This window comes from Terrapene carolina, unplaced genomic scaffold (genome assembly GCF_002925995.2).
Source record: "Terrapene carolina triunguis isolate 2854851 unplaced genomic scaffold, T_m_triunguis-2.0 Scaffold111, whole genome shotgun sequence".
In the NCBI taxonomy this organism is placed as follows: Eukaryota; Metazoa; Chordata; order Testudines; family Emydidae; genus Terrapene; species Terrapene triunguis.
The window spans coordinates 8,423,226-8,442,013 of record NW_020664462.1 but is presented as its reverse complement, the minus strand read 5'-3'; the positions used below and the strand labels follow the sequence as shown (position 1 = coordinate 8,442,013).

Below are 18,788 nucleotides of genomic sequence, written 5' to 3'. Positions count from 1 at the left end.
GGCAAAGCGTTTCTAGTGCTCCACTTTAGAAAGTTTTCAGCCAGCCACAAAATACAGTTTTCCTGATTTCGATCTCACTTATACAAGTTTACGCTGGTTCAACTCCACAGACTTCAGTGGATTCACTCCTCATGGACAGTGGTTATTGTTGTGGTAGCTAGAAACCTCAGTGATGGACCAGGACCCAGTTGTGCTAGGTGTTATACAAGCACCGAACAAAAAGGCACCCTCTGAAGCATCAGAGATGGCCACAGCTGGGGATGGGGCACTGGGTGGGGTGGACTGGTGATCTGAGATGGTACCGAAAATTCTCTCTCTCAGGTATTTGGCTGGTGGTTTCTTGCTCACATGCTCAGGGTCAAACTGATCGCCATGTGTGGGGTCAGGAAGGAATTTTCCACAAGCTCAAATTGGCAGTGACCATGATGGGGTGGGTGGGTGAGTGTGTTTCACCTTCCGATACAGCATGGAGCACAGGTTGCTTACCAGGAACATCTGGGTCTATCTTACTTAATCAATTCCATTACCATTGCAGGGGCCTCAGGTATTGGTGCACCTGAACCCCTCCTATTCCCTGTATGTGGCACACACTAGTTTAGTCTCCTGCAGGGTGTACTACTTTGGTCTAATTTTGATTGTTGGGTTTAGTGGGCAGGTGGTGTTTGTGGCCTGTGAAACACAGGAGGTCAGACTACATGATCTGATGGTCTCTTCTGGCCATAAACTCTATGACTATGACAGTCCCTGCCCCAGACAGCCTGCGACCCAAATATTAGACAAGAGATAACGGATGGATACAGACAGACAGACGAGGGAGCACAAGGAAACAATGAGACAGTCCTTGTCAGCATCGTGGGCAGTGATCTCAGCACACCAGCTGCCTAACCATCGCCCAGTTTTTTGTAGGCATCACAGCAAAGGAGAGGTTTATGAAGGGATTTAAAGGACGACAAGGTAGTTTTGTGGATGTTTACAAGTCCAGTAACTTCAATAGGAGCTATAGGTGCTCAGCACCTCTGAAAAATCTGGCCACTTACTTACTAGGTATTTACTTAGGTGCCTAAATATGGATTTGGATGTCTAACCTCAGGCACCTACATTGTCGAGGAATGCCTGCTAACTAGGTTCAGCGGTGGCCTAGAAGAACTGCATCACGCCACTGAAGATGCCATCGCTTGGCGAGATGACTATGCACATGCTAAATAAATAAATTAGTATTGATTACTATTATTGCATAGGTTATTCATGCAGAAATTAGACAGACTTTCAGAAACTGGAGTATTGTGTCCAGTTCTGGGTGCCACGTTTCAGGAAAGATGTGGACAAATTGGAGAAAATCCAGAGAAGAGCAACAAAAATGATTAAAGGTCAAGAAAACATGACCTTTGAGGGAAGATTGAAAAAACTGGGTTTGTTTAGTCTGGAGAAGAGAAGACTGAGAGGGGACATGATAACAGTTTTCAAGTACATAAACGGTTGTTACAAGGAGGAAGGAGAAAAATTGTTTTTCTTAACCTCTGAGGATAGGACAAGAAGCAATGGGCTTAAATTGCAGCAAGGGAGGTTTAGGCTGGACATTAGGAAAAACTTCCTAATTGTCAGGGTGGTTAAGCACTGGAATAAATTGCCTAAGAAGATAGTGAAATCTCCATCATTGGGGATTTTTAAGAGCAGGTTGAACAAACACCTGTCAGGGGTGGTCTGGATAATACTTAGTCCTGCCACGTGTGCAGGGTACTGGACTAGATGACCTCTGGAGGTCCCTTCCAGTTCTATGATTCTATGAAATGCAATACCAAATTACGAATCCTGCATCACTACCCAAGCACAGTTAGTAGCTTGAGATCTCATAATTCATTCATGCTCCTTCTTCTTACCATCCTATTTGGAAGTTCTGAAATGAATTGTGAGGGATTCTACTGTGTAACCAACTTATAGTTGGCACAGAATCCAAATCAGCCCCAATATTAACTTTCACAAATGAAAGAAAACAAACTACCACAGAGGATATAATCTCTAGTTGGTGTTGACTGGGGTGGGCATGTTTCTTTCCCTATTGGTAACACATTAACAATGTATGCCTGCCTGTAGCATTTTGCATCTTTAACCCTGATCTGCTATAGCCACAAATCAAAATGTCTCACACAAGGGGGGCAAGGTGGGTGAGGTAATGCCTTTGATTGGACCAACTTCAGTTGGTGAGAGAGACAAGCTTTCGAGCCACACAGAGCTCTTCTTCGGCTATAGGGCTTGTCTCTCTCACCAACAGAAGCTGATCCAATAAAAGATATTACCTCATCCATCTTTTCCCTCTAATATCCTGGGACCAACATGGCTACAACCAATTGAACCACACAACGTGGTGGGGGAATGATACTGCCTCTTATGTAGGCCATTTTATACATAAGTATTTTAAAGTTTAGTACTGTCAATATAAGGCTTTGTGATAAACTGGAACAATAAGGAATAAGAATGGTGGGAATTCTTTTCAGAAATGCCCTGCAACAGTGATATAGTGGCTGTCTGATACTGTACTTCCCTCACATAGAAGGCCATACGCGCCTGGGTGACACTTGAAACCTCCCCAAAAACAACGGCTTCCAAACACAAAGTCACTCTGCCTCGACAAGAGGCATGGAGAGAGGAAGCTCCTTCATTTCATTCAGCACATCAGAGTCTCTCATAAAAAACAACACAATAAGGCAAGCAATTGAGTAGTGACAAAATGTACAAAGTGCTTATATACGAATGTAAGAAGTCTAAATACTAAGATGGGTGAACAGGAGTGCCTGGCATTAAATGAGGATTTTGACATAATAGGCATCATGGAAACTTGAAGGTATGAGGATAACCAGTGGGAAATGGTAATACCAAAGTATGAAATGTATGGGAATGAGAGTAGCTCACGCTGGTGCTGGAATGGCACTATATGTAAAAGAAAGCAAAGAGTCAAATGAGGTAAAACTCTTAAATGAAACAAACCGTATCATAGAATTTCTACAGGAAGAAATTCCATATTTGAATAAAAAGAGTATAGCCGTAGGAATATACTACTGAACACCTGACCAGCATGGTAACAATGATTGTGACATGCTCAAGGAGATTAGAGGGGGCCACAAAAGCAGAAAGCACAACAATAATGGGTGATTTCAAGTACCCTCATATTGACTGGGTAAATGTCACCTCAGGTCATAATACAGAGATAAAATTTCTAGACACCGATAATGACTGCTTCTTGGTGCAGCTAGTCCTGGAACCCACCAGAGGTGAGGCAATTCTTGGTTTAGTCCTTAGTAGAGCACAGGATCTGGTCCAAGAGGTGAATATAGCTGAACCGCTTGGTAATAGCGACCATAATGTATTAAATTTATCATCCATGTAGGGGGGGGGAAATACATTTAACTTTAAAAAAGGGAACAATGCAAAAATGAGGATGTTTGTTTGATGGAAATTAGAAGGAGCCATCAGAAGGGTTAAATACCTGTAAGCAGCATGGGGACTATTTAAAAACACCATAAGAGGCTCAAACTAAATGTATATCCCAAATTAGAAAAGACAGAGGACCAAAAGAATGCCACCATGGCTAAACAGTGGAATAATGGATGCCTTGAGAGGCAAAAGGCATCTTTTAAAATTTGGAAGTGAAAACCTAGTGAGGATAATTCAAAGGAGCACAGAGTCTGGCGGGTTAAATATAATAAGGCAGGCGAAGAAAGAATTTGAGAAGCAACTTGCTAAAGACACAAAACTAACTGTAAGAATTGTTTAAAGTACATCAGAAGCAGGAAGCCTGCCATACAGACAGTGGGGTCACTGGACAACAAAGGTGCTAAAGAAGCACTTCTTCTTAGTGTATACACAACGTGTCTCAGGTGGCACGCGACTAGGATTCATCACCAAATTTGGTCTGCTGGTTGGATCATTAGCTTCCCTGACCCGGGCTGGGTACTGACGGGGAGCGCGATGCGAATGCTGATCCATGCCCCTGGAAGGAGCTCTCAAAGAAGACAAGGACATTGCAGAGAAGTGAAGTGAATTCTTTGTATCAGTCTTCACTGCAGAGAACGTGGGGGAGATTCCCACATCAGAGCTATTCATTTTGGGTGACAAGTCTGTAGTACTGTCCCACACTGATGTGTCAATAGAAGAGGTTTTACAACAAACTGATAAATTAAACTGTAATGTTGCCAGGACCAGATGGTATTGACCCAAGAGTTCTGAAGGAACTCAAATATCAAACTACTTACTGTAGTATGTAATCTATTGTTGAAACAAGCCTCTGTACCAGATGACTGGAAGGTAGCTAATACAGTAAAAGATTTTTTATCCAGCATGTTAAGGGAATCGGGGGTGCCGGTAAGTGAAAAATTCCAGTTAACTGAGAGGGAGGGAGTTTGGGGGCTGGGGCGTGGGATCTGGGAGTGAATTTGGGTGCAGGAGGGGGCTCGGGGCAGGGTGTTGGGATGTGGAAGGGGGTGTGGGGCACGGGCTCTGGGAGGGAGTTAAAGTGTGGGAGGGGGCTCAGGGCAAGGGGTTGCGGTGCAGGAGGGGGCTTGGGGTGCTGGATCTGGGGGATGCTTAATTGCTAAGACAAACAAGTTTGTCTACCCTTATGGGAGATAATTTTGCCGCTTCTTATTTATAATGTCACCTGAAAGTGAGAACAGGCGTTTGCATGGCATGTTTGTAGCCGACATTGCAAAGTATTTATGTGCCAGATATGCTAAACATTCGTATGCTCCTTCAGGCTTTGGCCACCATTAGAGAGGACATGCTTCCATGCTAATGGCGCTCGTTAAAAAAAATGCATTAATTAAATGTGTGACTCAACTCCTCGGAGGAGAATTGTATGTCTCCTGCAGTTTTTACACACATTCTGCCGTATATTTCATGTTATAGCAGTCTCGGATGATGACCCAGCACATGTTGTTTGTTTTAAGAACACTTTCCCTGCAGATTTGACAAAACGCAAAGAAGGTACAATGTGAGATTTCCAAAGAGAGCTACAGCACTCGACCTGAGGTTTAAGAATCTGAAGAGCCTTCCAAAATCTGAGAGGGACGAGGTGTGGGGAATGCTTTCAGAAGTCTTAAAAGATCAACATCCGATACGGAAACTACAAAACCTGAACCACCACAAAAGAAATCCTGATGGCATCTGACTTTGATGATGAAAATGAACATGCGTCGGTCCGCACTGCTTTGGATCATTATTGAGCAGAACCTGTTATCAGCCTGTCCTCTGGAAGGGTGGTTGAAGCATGAAGGGACATATGACTCTTTAATGCCGCTGGCATGTAGCCGGCGTTGCTAGATATTTACAACAGTGCCATGCGAACGCCTGTTCTCACTTTCAGATGACATTGTAAACAAGATGTTCTCCCGCAGTGAAATGTACTTGTGGCCTCAGACATGCACACACACCAGTGGAGATAGAACCCTGGACTGTTAGCGCAGCCCACTGCCATTTGAACTATAGGAAGAACTCCATCAGCTGTGGGTATATAGTGGGCTTTATTCCAGCCAGTTGGAGATATAACAACACATTAAAAGCCAACATATTACTTATGCAACTTGTCTACCTCGTGTAACATACCAGATCCCCCTATGGCCCTATGTAAATAATAATAGTGACTGAGGTTTCAACTTATCTGAGATAAAAAATGGTTTAGCGTAAGATTTCTGAAGACGAATGATTTCCTTGCAGTGCCTACACATTCCAGTAATATTATAATTGCATGTGTTTCTCCCACTAGCCTCCCATTCTTGATAGTCTATTTGGTGTAGATATCCATTCTGGTGCATTGTCATCTAATCATTTATGCCTCCAAACCCCCAAGCTCCTTTCTACCCAGAAATAATTATTATAAATAGCTTAATTGCAAACATTTTTCCTTGAAACCCTTTGGGGTGAAATCAATATTTGGATATTAGGCACACAGTTTAATATCTTTTCCTGGTTCACAGCAGGATCTCCAGCTGTTTCTCTGTCCCAGGAGTATTGGTGTCATATGTTTTAATACAAAACTTGTTTGGTGACTTGGCACAAATTTGCTGCTTTGTAGTAAGTAGTATTGGTAATATATGATATTAATACATGTTTTATTTATCGCTGCAAAGCAGCTATTACCAGGAAGCATTTGGTGATTCTTGAGGGGAGGCACAGTAGAAGTTTAATAAAAATTGATCATTTCTTTGCAAACGGCCTTGCCAAAAATTTAAGAGGAAGGGAGGGAGAAGGTCAGAGGAGCTTTAAAGACTTGAAGCAGCTGCCATGGATCAGAGAGAAAAAAAGCCCAGTGATTCAAATGACTTAGAGTTGCAGCCCATGGCTGTGTAAGCGGTTCTGTTCTGCACAAAATCTGCTTCTCCAGACTTTGTGGCCTGATGCATGTTGTGCCAAACAACTAAGCAACCTGTGTCTTAAAGCAAGTGACAGTGGAGTTCCTGGGATAGAGTGGCAGCGGTGCATCTCACTATGAACCTGCGAAGGAGTCTAGATATTCAACTGGATGCCAGCCAATACCAGTGATTGGGGCCATGGGGTCAGAAGGACAATGGTTAACAGTAACTTCAGGCAGTTGCACATGAGTTACACTTGGAAAGGAAGGGAGGGTTGGGGCACCTCTTGGGATGCTGAATAGAACTTACTGCAGTAAGGTTCAATCCATATCTTGTAGTAATGTCTCGGGGCCACCATTAACTTTGCTGGCCAAAGCTTTCCTTTTTGCACAGCGCTATTGTTAACCTTGATTTGTCCTGAACCCCCTTGGGAAGGGGTTTCTTGGACCAAGCATCAGTTGAGCCAATAAAAGGGAAAAGTCTCTCACAGACATGCTAAAGCATCTCTCCACATCCTCACTAGCTCCTATATCTCACTGTATTTTTTCCCTGTGGGTGAGCTTTCCTGTCCACATCCACTCTCCTATTTCCCAGGCTGATGATGTTAGATTGTCCGATAGGGCCCACAATGAATAGGTCCCGACAGTGGTCTGGTTTGGAACTCCACCTCCCATTTCAAGTTCCCCTTTGAATGAGATGCTAAACTCAACGTAACATTGTTTTGAAAATGTTTCTAGGATAGGAATATCACTGTACTCGGTAGGACAGAAAATGTGACCTCAGTCTTCCATAGCCCTGACACCTGCTGCTTGAAAATTATTCTTGAACTTTGTCTCCTTTTTAAAATATACGGTCACTTTGAGGAGAAGACTTTGATTCATGATCTTCTTGGAAGAATTGTGCTTTCAGGACTGACTTGAAAACACTTAAGAACACACTTAGCTTTAAGCATGTATTTAAGTCCCCTTATCTTTAATGTGTTCTCCTGCATATGGATGCTTTTTCTAAATCAGGGCTTAATTCAAGACTGGAGGTCCTCCTAAAAGATATGTTGAGTTCAACCAAAGTTACTGGTTTCAATTCAGCAATCGCTGGCCAAAATTGCATGGCCTGTGTTACGCCAGAGGTCAGACTAGATGATCACAATGGTCCCTTCTGGCCTTAAAATCTACGGGTGAAATCTTGACCCCACTGAAGCGAATGGGAATTCTGCTACTCACTTCAGTTGGGCTGGGATTTCCCTCTGTGACTCTGTGAAGATGGTACATCAGGTCAAAAAGGAGGGTTGAATGTCTTATCAGGACCCCATGTGGAAGAATACCCTGAGGAGGAATTAGCTGAGGGTTGAATACAGAAGACCCAACAAGGAGGTATAAAAGTAGGGGAAATGCATGAATTTCTTCAAGGCATTGTCTATGGCAGTGGCTCTCAACCTTTCCAGACTTCTGTACCCCTTTCAGGAGTCTGATATGTTGGCGTACCCCCAAGTTTCACCTCACTTGAAAACTACTTTCTTACAAAATCAGACATAAAAATACAAGTGTCACAGCGCACTAGTACTGAACAATTGCTTATGTTCTCATTTTTGCCATATAATTATAAATTAGTTGGAATATAAATATTGTACTTACATTTCAGTGTATAGTATATAGAGCAATATAAACAAGTCATTGTCTGTATGAAATGTTAGTTTGTACTGACTTCGCTAGTGCTTTTTATGTAGCCTGTTGTAAAACTAAGCAAATATCTAGATGAGTTGATGTACCTCCTGAAAGACCTCTGCATACCCCCAGGGGTACATGTACCCCTGGTTGAGAACCACTGGTCTATGGTAGGGTTTGGCTTCCTTTGATTCCCTTCACCTCTTTATACAGTTTAGCTACTTAGACCTCATATTTTTATCTTACCTGCTGGAGAAATTAGGAATTTAAACTCTCTATGAGAGCATCTTGCCTGCCCCCTGCCAATCCAATCCTGGCAGCCACATTGACTAGATGCCCTCAAACACATCTTTTCCCATCTATAATTTGTATAATGTATCTAATAAAAAAATCCCTATACTTGCTATCTCTTCATTTGCATCAAATTTAAATATTAATCCATTTGCCGCTCTTTGCCATTTTAGTAACCCAAGCTGAATGCAAAGCAGTCATCTCATTATATACTGTCATCTTGACCTCACTGAACTAATATTCTGCCAGCTTCTTAATTCCCGTTTTAATTGCCCTGCCACATTGCTTTGACATTATTATTAGATGGAGCTCTTTCATTACAAGAGTGCCCCTTTCAAAGCTTACATGCATCAGAGTGACTCCTTTTGGCTTCTAGCAGGATGTGGAATCATCTCCCTAGGGAAACAAGCCCTAATGCTTAAATTATTTAAAACTGGATTAGATCAATTTCTGGAGAATATAGTGGAAAATTTCACTGGTACTGGCTAGGGGATAGAATAAACGGAACAAACCGTCATTTACCCTCCCAAACTTTTATTCTAGGCTTCAGAACATACACACTTGTCTCTGACCATGAGAAACGCTGGACTGGAATGGCAGGGATGCTTCAGATTGGCCTGGAGGTGCATCTGTCAAACTGGGTGTGGGACAGCATACCCAGAACCTGCCTGGGTCACGCCATTGCTTAAACAGGGACTTATCAGACCCCCGTGGTCAGCTTCATTGGGCAAAAACAATCTCAGATCAGATGTTTCCACGATGTAATAGACACCATCTCTTCCAGCTATTCAGCCTAAATTTTCATCTTCTTCATTTCATCCCATTATTCACAGCTATACTGTATTTCCTACTTGGTCCCTCCAGTGCTTCTTAGTCTCAAGCAGTGAAAAACCATCCCAAAAGAACCACTTATTTGCGATATTTCAGCACTTCCAGCCCTGGGCCTAACCACAAATCCCAGAGACATGAGAGGAACGTGTAGGGGAAAGTTAACCAAACCTGTTCGGCCTCTGAGTCTTCGGGTTTGAGATTTGTGACAGAGTTTGGGTCCGTTCAACTGTCCCTCACTTTAGAGCTAAATTTACCTCCACTCCACACATATCTGCTGTTATCTCAGGGTTTATTCTGGTGCATTATTTACATATGAACTGCTGAATCCCCAAAAACATTACTGATACTACATTAGTAGTGCATCACCCATCAGCAGTGTCCCGAATCAATATTTTTCTTTAGTTTTTCATTTTGCTTGTCTGCCTCATATTCAAGTCTCAACAAAGAGGTAGGCTGGTAACTGAGCTGAGCCCTTAATGCACATTAATGGAAAGGGAATGACTCACACCAATGCTTCATAACATGCAGGTGGTGACAGAAACGCAGTAGATTACAAATTCCTTTTTGATAGTGTCCTGCCTATAAAATATATAAACAGGAGACTTCAGAGGCACTGCACAATCCATTCGGAGCAGTGACACGCCTGTACAAAAGTTAATACAAAAAATACCATTAGTTAATATACTACATTGTAGCTTGGTAATGCTTTTTGTTCAAGAATTGCAAAGCCTTAAAATACATAATGCAACTGACTTCTATGCAGACAGTGGGGTGGGACGAAGACCAATATTTTTGTAGGGGAGAATTTGCCATTAAGCATGTACTGGCCCCTCTGTTGTTATCAACCCTTAATATACATCCACATCCCGCCCCCCCCACATGCATTAATAGTGATGGCCTAGGCAGGTAACAGATTTTGCACCATGGTTTTATTAGGAAATGAGTCTGCACAAAGAGGGCACCTTCCACTTTAATAGACTTGTGCTCAGAATCATATTTGCTTACCATAGTGACTAAAGTAAGCATGCACAACTTTTTACTGCTATTGGTTCTGCAGGGTATGTGGTATGCACCTAGATGTGACCGAAAGCACCCCTGTATTCATACCCCACACTCTATTGTAATAATATTTGTACAAAATACACCTTGTGAGGTATCATTTGAAAATTAATAACTCACAGGATTTGAAAACCACTTCCCAGCCAGCTCTCCCTACATGGTAGTCTTCACTGAAATCTCTGGGTGGTTAAAGAAGAGAGCTGGATTCTAGTCTAGCTCATACACCATCAACGGAATTCAGTTCCAATGACAGAGCCAGTCAGCTATCCCTGTGCAACCACAATGAAGTCAAGGGGGCTACTCAGGTGTCACTGAAGCCAGAAAGCAATGGGGCTGTACAGGTGTATAGTCACTGAGTTCTAACTCTGGGAGAAGAACTTTTGCTACTGCTGGGTGAGGGACAGAAAGGAAATCTAACCAAATGTTTTCAGTCTTTGAACTGGTTTGCTATGAGGTTTGGTTGTTATTTTATCCGACCCCGTTTGACCAGACAGCTGTACCACTTGGTGTGGTGACCCAATGCTTTCACAAGCAAAGCAACTCTAAGCCAGGTCACTGTTAGACTAAGGGCATGTCTACATTGCCATTAGAAACCCCATAGGGCTCGGGCTATAGGGCTGTTTAATTGCAGTGTAGACATTTAGGCTATGGCTGAAGCCCGAGTTCTGGGACCCTCCCACCTCGCAGCCCAAGCCTGAACATCTACACTGCAATTAAACAGCCCCTGTACCCAAAACCTGCAAGCCTGAGTCATCTGGCACGGACCTGCTGCAAGTGTCCAATTGGAAGGTAGACATACCCTATGAGACATCCATGGAACACCTACTGCAGAGCAGATGCTTAAGGAAGTGTTACTTATGGTCCAGTAGGTGGCACACTTCCCTTTGAGTTAGAATCAAAACTCTGCTTGAGAGCCTTAGGAACAATCCTTGGGGGGAAATTCACATTTAAGGCATGTCTTCACTGCACAGCTAACCTGAGTGATCGGCACCTGGGGTGATCATCGCCCCAGCAGGGCCCCACCGTGCTCACCATTTCTGCACTTACCGATGGTTGCCTGGGGTATATCCCAGGGTTCTTTGTGCTGAGACGCTCTAGGATTCTTTATCAGTATTTGGTCCTGCCATGCGGGCAGGGGACTGGACTCGATGACCTCTCGAGGTCCCTTCCAGTCCTAGAATCTATGAATCAGTTGATTGTGTCAGTTGCATTTGAACTTGTCTGTCCTTTGGGAGGAATTGTGGGAAGGGATTAGATGACTATCAGCACTTGAGGATTTTTTGCCTGTGTCCTCCAGCCTGAGTTAAACTGGAGGCCAGGTTCTAACCTATACTCCCTGCCGGATCAGCTAGCTTGGCTTAGAGCACCTCCAAACACGTCTCAGAGGCCAGGTCTACACTACCGCGGTAGTTCGATGGCTGGAAATCGAACTTTCGGGTTCGATTTATCGCGTCTGGTCTGGCCGGGATAAATCGATCCCGGAAGTGCTCGCCGTCGACTGCGGTACTCCAGCTCAACGAGAGGAGTACCGCGGAGTCGACGGGGGAGCCTGCCTGCCGCGTGTGGACCGCGTCTGAACCGCGGTAAGTTCGAACTAAGGTATGTCGACTTCAGCTACGTTATTCACGTAGCTGAAGTTGCGTACCTTAGTTCGAATTGGGGGGTAAGTGTAGACCAGGCCAGAGGTTTTTCTGTGTGGGTGCTATAGGGGTTTGGGGTAAGAACCAGGGTTAGGTGTGCAGTGAAGACATTCTCTTAGACCTGGCTAACGCTGCCCCTTGTTCTGCCAGTGGAGCAGCTGTGACCAGTCTTTAAAGTACAAAACTTGTCAGCTCTGACTCACTATTCTACTTGACTTAATGATTCTATTTGTCAGGGCCACCCGGGGGGGGGGAGGGGGCAAGTGGGGCAAGTTGCCCCAGGCCCTGCAGGGGCTCCCATGAGAGTTTTTGGGGCCCCTGGAGTGGGGTCCTTCACTCGCTCCAGGGGCCCCGGAAAACTCTCGTGGGGCCCAGGCCCCCGGAGCTTCTTCCACTCCGGGTCTTCGGTGGCAATTCAGCGGCGGGGGGTCCTTCCGCTCCGGTACCCGCCGCCAAAGTGCCCTGAAGACCCGCAGCGGGGGGTCCTTCCACCCCGGGACCTGCCGCCGAAGACCCCAGGCCCCCTGAATCCTCTGGGCAGCCCAGCCATTTGTACTTGGCATAGCTGCTACATCTAAAACAGAGGGAGACCTATAAAATGCAGGGTCTAAAACAGCAAGATCTCTGGAATAGGAAGAGGATGGGTCTGATCAGTATGCCAGCAGTGAGGTGTTGCGTTGTTCAAAACCATCTACAGGAGAAGTGAACAAGCTTCCTACCAAGAACTAATTTAGAAAACTCCAGTTGAAGGCTTATGTGATGCAGATTCTTGTCTACATGGGAGGATCCCTTTCCGGAAGTCAGTTGGTGACTCCTTCTTCAGTATCTCTGGCAATAGGGAATGGGAGAACCAGGTTATTTAAAACAACTCCCCCATTCCCTCCTAGAACCTTTGTCCAGTTTTAGAATCATCATTGAACTAAAACTTTTGGAGGTTCTGAAATTTTTTTTTAAATTCACTTCCTGAATCCATCCAGGATCAGACAGAAAGTACTAAAATAGCATGAGGCTTTTTGGTGAGATTTATTGGTGGGGCAGAAGCACCAGAAATTTTGCAAGAAAGTTTGTTTGCATGAGAATTCGAGCTCATTGTAGCAGTCTCAAAAAAAAAAAAAATCAAAACAAGTTTGGGTCAGTCTCTGACCTTTTGGATGACTGTCTGAACATATATTCCAAAATTTTAAAACATGCTTTTCCCTCTTCTCTTAATTTTAATATTATGGTTTTTAAAAATTCAATCAAACCTGCCACTGCAGCTTCACCCAAAAACACATACAGCATCTACTCCCAGGAGTGGCACCAGGGTTTTTGGCGCCCTAGGCGGGGGTCCTTCCGCGCTCCCGGTCTTCGGGGCACTTCGGCAGCAAGTCCCGGAGCGAGTGAAGGACCCGTCGCAGAATTGCCGCCGAAGACCCGGAGCGCGGAAGGACCCCCCGCTGCCAAATTGCCGCCAAGGGTGGCAAAATGCCGCCCCCCCCAAATCCTGGTGCCCTAGGCAACCGCCTAGGTCACCTAAATGGAAGCGCCGGCCCTGTGAGCACCTCACAATCTTTAATGTATTTATCCTCACAAAACCGCTGTGAGGTAGATAAGTGCCCTTACCTCCGTTTTACAGATGGGAACTGAGGCAGAGAGAAGCTAAGTGATGAACGAAAGGTCACAGAGCAAGTCTGTGGAGGAACTGGGTTCTGCTGGTCACACAATGGTAACTGGTTACGTGAATTCAAAACTACTCCAAATCTTTCGAAGGTTCATAATTTCTTAGTGTGTAGCACGTCTGTCAATGCCACGCTGCTTTGTCATTTAAGCCCATTAGACTTGCAGCAGAATATTCCTTGGTATTACAACCATCAGCTCTGCTTTGCTTACCTGGCTTTAGCTCTATCGTCAGTCAGGGTTTATCGGGCCTGATTAATCTAAGAGGTTTCATTGTATTTTGTGCTCTCTCCTACAAACTCTGACCTATTTGGGATCTCCGTTAAACAGTGCTGTACTAACCCTAAAAACTAGTAGAGAAATAAGCTCATTGGATCACTATTTTTCACAGTGCTGAAATGTTATAGATTGTGGCCAGAAAGGACCATTATGATCTTGTCTGACCTGCATAACAAACCACAGAATTTCACTCTGATTCCTGAACAAAGCCAGTAGCTTGGGGTTGAGCTACAGTGTCTCTTTTAGAAAGACATCTGCGCTGCTCAATTTAAAGATGCCAAATGATGGAGGATTTGCTACACTGCTCTGTACATCGATTAAACAGTCTATTTAATATTGCTCTTGTCTTCTTATGTTATGACAAAGTGAGATGGCACACAGTAATTGATAGCAGAGCCATAAGTCATTAAGACCACTTGAAAATGGATTTAAATTATCTCAAGCAAACCCTGGAGAACAAGGGTCAAATTCCACATTGCTGTACGCAAGCCTGCCTCCATAAATGTAACAACACTTAGCTCACCTCTAGTGCTGGGCATCCATAGATCTCAGAACACTTTACAAAAGAAAGTCTGTAGCATTAACCCCATTTTACAAATGGGGAAACTGAGGCACAGAACAGTGAAGTAACTTGCCCAAAGCCAAACAGATGATTAGTGGCATAGCTGGGACTAGAACCCGCGTCTCCCTACCTACTTAAACCAGTAGTGAATTTATCCCTGTGAATTATTTTCAATTAGGTCCAAAATGCACAGGCCAGGAAATTGCTTAATTCTCAATCATAAAAAAAAAAAAATCTGTTAAAGCTAAAGCACGTTTTGAACAGTCTAAATGTTATTAACCAATCAGCAGGGGAGCTCTGAGGTCTAGTGGTTTAAAATACCGAAAGTTAACAAACTCTTAGCTCCCAGAAATATTGCAGAGTGATTCAAATCCTGGTCCAGGAGTTAGTTAATACCATCAGATGCTGAATCAATTGAATCCACTGCTCATTTACTGATGGTTAGCCATGTGTATTACAATATTCTTGTAACCTTTTGATGGCTCGCCTCTGAGATGGATTGGGTGGAAGGCACTGTATCAAATAAAGTCTTATTATTTCTCAGGAAATTCATGTTGAAATTTGATGCGTTGGCATGGACTCTCAACCCTTCGCCTCCTGTGCCATGCCCCCACCCCAGACAGAGACATTAGATTAAAACCAGACTAGGCTAGTCCGAGCAGCAATAATGGGATTAGTACTACACATTCCAACTGAAAACATTTAGCAGAACCCTATTTTACAGCACCTCAAGAAATTGAATTTCAGAGTATCAAACACGTTTGCAGGGCTGCATCTTTTGGTATTTTGCCAGGACTGGGATGCATCAAGGGACAAAAAAGAAATATAAAATATGATGAACTACAATTTCTCTCTCGTAATTTACTAGATAAAGAGATAGGCTACGGGGAACAGGATACAGGCTATGCATTTTATATTCATGGGTTCCTTTGGCTCTGAGATCCAAACAAAAAGCAGCTGGCAAAGAGTAATCTGGATCCCATCTTCCAATTTTTAATTTATGAAAACATTTCTATTGCTTCCAAAACCACAAAGAAAGCAGTTAAGCAATCATGATTCATGCAGCATTCAGAACCATAGTGCCTTGAGACTCAAGAATCAAACCTCATTGTCTCGGGAACAAGACTCAGATGACTTTGTTCTCTATTGCCCTGCAGTTATTTACACCAGTAAAGGTGAATCCAAAATCAGAATGGTAGCAATTTGCACACCCCCTTTGCATTCATTTTGTACTGGTGTGATTGATTGCACATGGTGCAGGACAATGGGGAATCAGGTCCAAAGGGTAAAAAAATTTCAGAATGCCTAAGGCTATGTCTATACTGCAGCCAAAAAAACGCCGGCACCAAGTCTCAAAGTCGAGGTCAATGGAATTGGGCTCACAGGGTTTGGGCTGCAGGACTAAAACTTGCAGAGTAGATGTTCAGGCTTAGGCTGGAGCCTAGTCTTTGAGATCCTCCCACCTCACAGGGTCCTAGAGGCCAGGCTGCAACCCAAGTCTGAATGTCTACACTGCAAATTTTAACCCCACAGCCCATGAGCCCGAGTCAGCTGACCATGCAGCTGGTCTTTTATTGCAGTGTAGACGTACCCAATGTGAATTAGGAGCCTAAGTCCCATTGACTTTCAACATGACCTTGGTTTGGGCTACACTTAAAAATTAGATGGATCCAGCTACATCACATGGGGCTGTGAAAAATTTTGCACCAAGTGCTATAATTAGGTTGACCTTAGCCCCAACGTAGATGCGGCTCGAATTCTTCGGTAGATCTAGCTACTGCCTCTCAGAGATGGATGAGCTACATCAACAGAAAAGCCCCTTCCATTGATGTCAGAAGCGTCTCCACTATGGCGCTACAGTAGCATTGCTGCAGTGCCATAGCGGTGCTGGTGTAGTAGCTGTAGTGTAGACATGCTCTTAGGAGCCTAAGTGCCTACATCTCTTTTGAAAATGGGTTTTAGGGCTTATCTACACGGAAATTTACCAGCAGGACTGTACCAGTATAATCATAGCATTATAGTTATACCAGTGTAACACCTCATTTGGACACTCTTCTTTGGGAATAAGAGTGCATTTTCCCGGTACAGTTTATGTGATTTTACACCAATACAATAATAGCAGTATAATTATACTGGTATAGTTCTGCTGGCAAATTTCCCCATATAGACAAGCTCTTCGGCTTTTAAGTCACATAGGAACATTTTACCCAAAGTCTTTAACTCATCATTGGTTCAAATCCACCTCTCATCAGTAATGACTGAAAGCTGTTACACAGGTTAATGGTGGTGTGTGCACAACTTCATTGTGGTCTTTCTTCCCTTTTTAGGGGGCCAGGCATCCACATCACACACGAAGACAAGACTGAATAGGCATGGAGACTGAGCCATGCTTTCATCCTTATCTGTATCAGGGCAAAGGCACTCTGGCACACTGGTGAGGAAGCTTGTCCTACCATTACCTGTACCGCACCCACTTAGATAGAGGACTTCAGTCTTCAGTGCTGTCAGTTCAGCACTTCTCACAATGTCCCTTTAAAGGTGCAGTGATAAATGACGTTTGGGCTGTGATTCGCTTGAATTGACTTCAATATACATCATATAATGACGGTATATTTAGTTGCTTTAGCACAATTTACGGGTATGCATTTTATGAGGCAGACTCAGAAACAAAAACCACAACTATGCAATCAGAGGACTAATTTAGCAAGAGTGTTAAGAAATATATTTTAAGTTCCAAGACAACGCGCCCTCCTCTCTCGACCAAACAAAGGTGCAGCTGTGGCCTCTTATATAATTAACAAAGATGGCGAGTTTTTCTCACCTAATTTCCTAAAATGTATCAAACTTTCTGAGCTATACAACGTAATTACTGTTGTATTCACCAGGGCCTTAATTAGAGCCCTAATGCAGGCCAATGAGAAGGACCCAATTTGAAGGAATACCTGAGCTCTATCTAGCGTGGCGCTCCCCAGATTTATGGTCTGTATGGTGGCCAGGCTGGCCTCTGGCTCAGTTTAGAGCAGTCTCAGGGCTGTTCTAAATTTCAGCCAGCTGCAATGGCCACCAAGGGACTATTATGGCAACAAAAGTAGGCAGTCTAGCTGTATCTCCACTTCCCTGGCTATGCCCCCAACATGCTGAGGGATGCGAGGGGCTATTCCACTCACTCTATGTCGCACAGGGCATTCCACAGTCAATTTATAGCCCTTTGGCACTTAGGGTGACCACCTTTGTTGGATGGAGTTCAGAGAAAACCACATGAAAAACAAGAGACAATGCTTTATTTTAAGCGACATTTTAGGGAAATACCGTTCCTCTTAGCATATCATGTATTTTTTCTCTCAAGTGTACATTTGTACTACCCTCAACTATACAAAGCAATTCTTATAAGCTTCGATTTAATGTTTAAATGGTCAAGGGACATCCCTTAAACTAAGGGACGGGTGGTCACCCCAATGAAATAAGGGATAGTCCCTTAAAATAAGGGACAGGTAATCACCCTATTTACATACAGCAGGGGTCCCCAACGTGGTGCCCATGGGTGCCATGGCGCCCGCCAGGGCGTCTAAGTGCGCCCGCGTACTGGCTGGCGGACGAGCATCCGCCGAAATGCCGCCGACAAGCAGCGTCATCCAGAGGTGTCGCCGCCGAAATGCCGCCTCTGGATGATGCTGCTTGTTGGTGGCATTTCGGCGGCGACGCCTATTGACGTTGCCTCTTGTTGGCGGCATTTCGGCGGATGCTTGTCCGCCACCGCGGTCCTCCGTGGCTCGTCGTCTGGCACCTGCCAGACGAAAATGGTTGGGGACCACTGACATACAGCGTAAAGGGGCCACAACAGACCCATGATTCAGGCCTCAACGTGATGCTGTACAAAATGAAAATACCGTATAGTCTGGCAAACCTTCTAACTACTGATGTCTAAATAGGACTCACCACTATAGAGTCACAAGCAAGTCAGCTTAGGAGCTACCTCTGCCTTGTGGTAAATGGTTTACTGAGAGATCAGTTCTGCTGACTTTCTTGGCAACATATATCTATTCTCTTGATTTGTTTGGCTAAGAACATTTGCAAGAAAATAGGCTCTGTGTTATTGAGAGTTTATCCCCTCCTGCTGAGAGAGTTTTTACTCTCCTGCACACACACAATAATCTGTTTGCGGTATCTTCATAATTAACACAGCAATTAACTCTCCTGATTTCAGGTGAGGAAACAGTCGCGGCAACTGCTGAACTGCTAGGCAACGGAGAGGTTGGTTTAATGCAAAATTAAATGAAAAAGAGAAAAGGGCAGAGCTAGGTTCTCCACTGAGACCACTGTCTGCGGGGCTCCAAAGAGCGGGTTACAGCTCACACATCCTGGGGTCAGTTCTATGCCAACCATGCACCATCCAGATCCCCAGCATGCCACTTACTCTTACCGTTTACCCTGAGGAAGTCTGTAGACCACAGTGGGGTAGGGCTCAGCT

General features: G+C 44.2%; 1 protein-coding gene across 1 annotated transcript in view; it reads right to left on the bottom strand.

Annotated features, from left to right (window-relative positions):
• CRHR2 (corticotropin releasing hormone receptor 2) overlaps nt 1-18,788 on the bottom strand; it is a 102,458-nt gene that overhangs the window by 37,571 nt on the left and 46,099 nt on the right. The gene's annotated exons all lie outside the window — the stretch shown is intronic.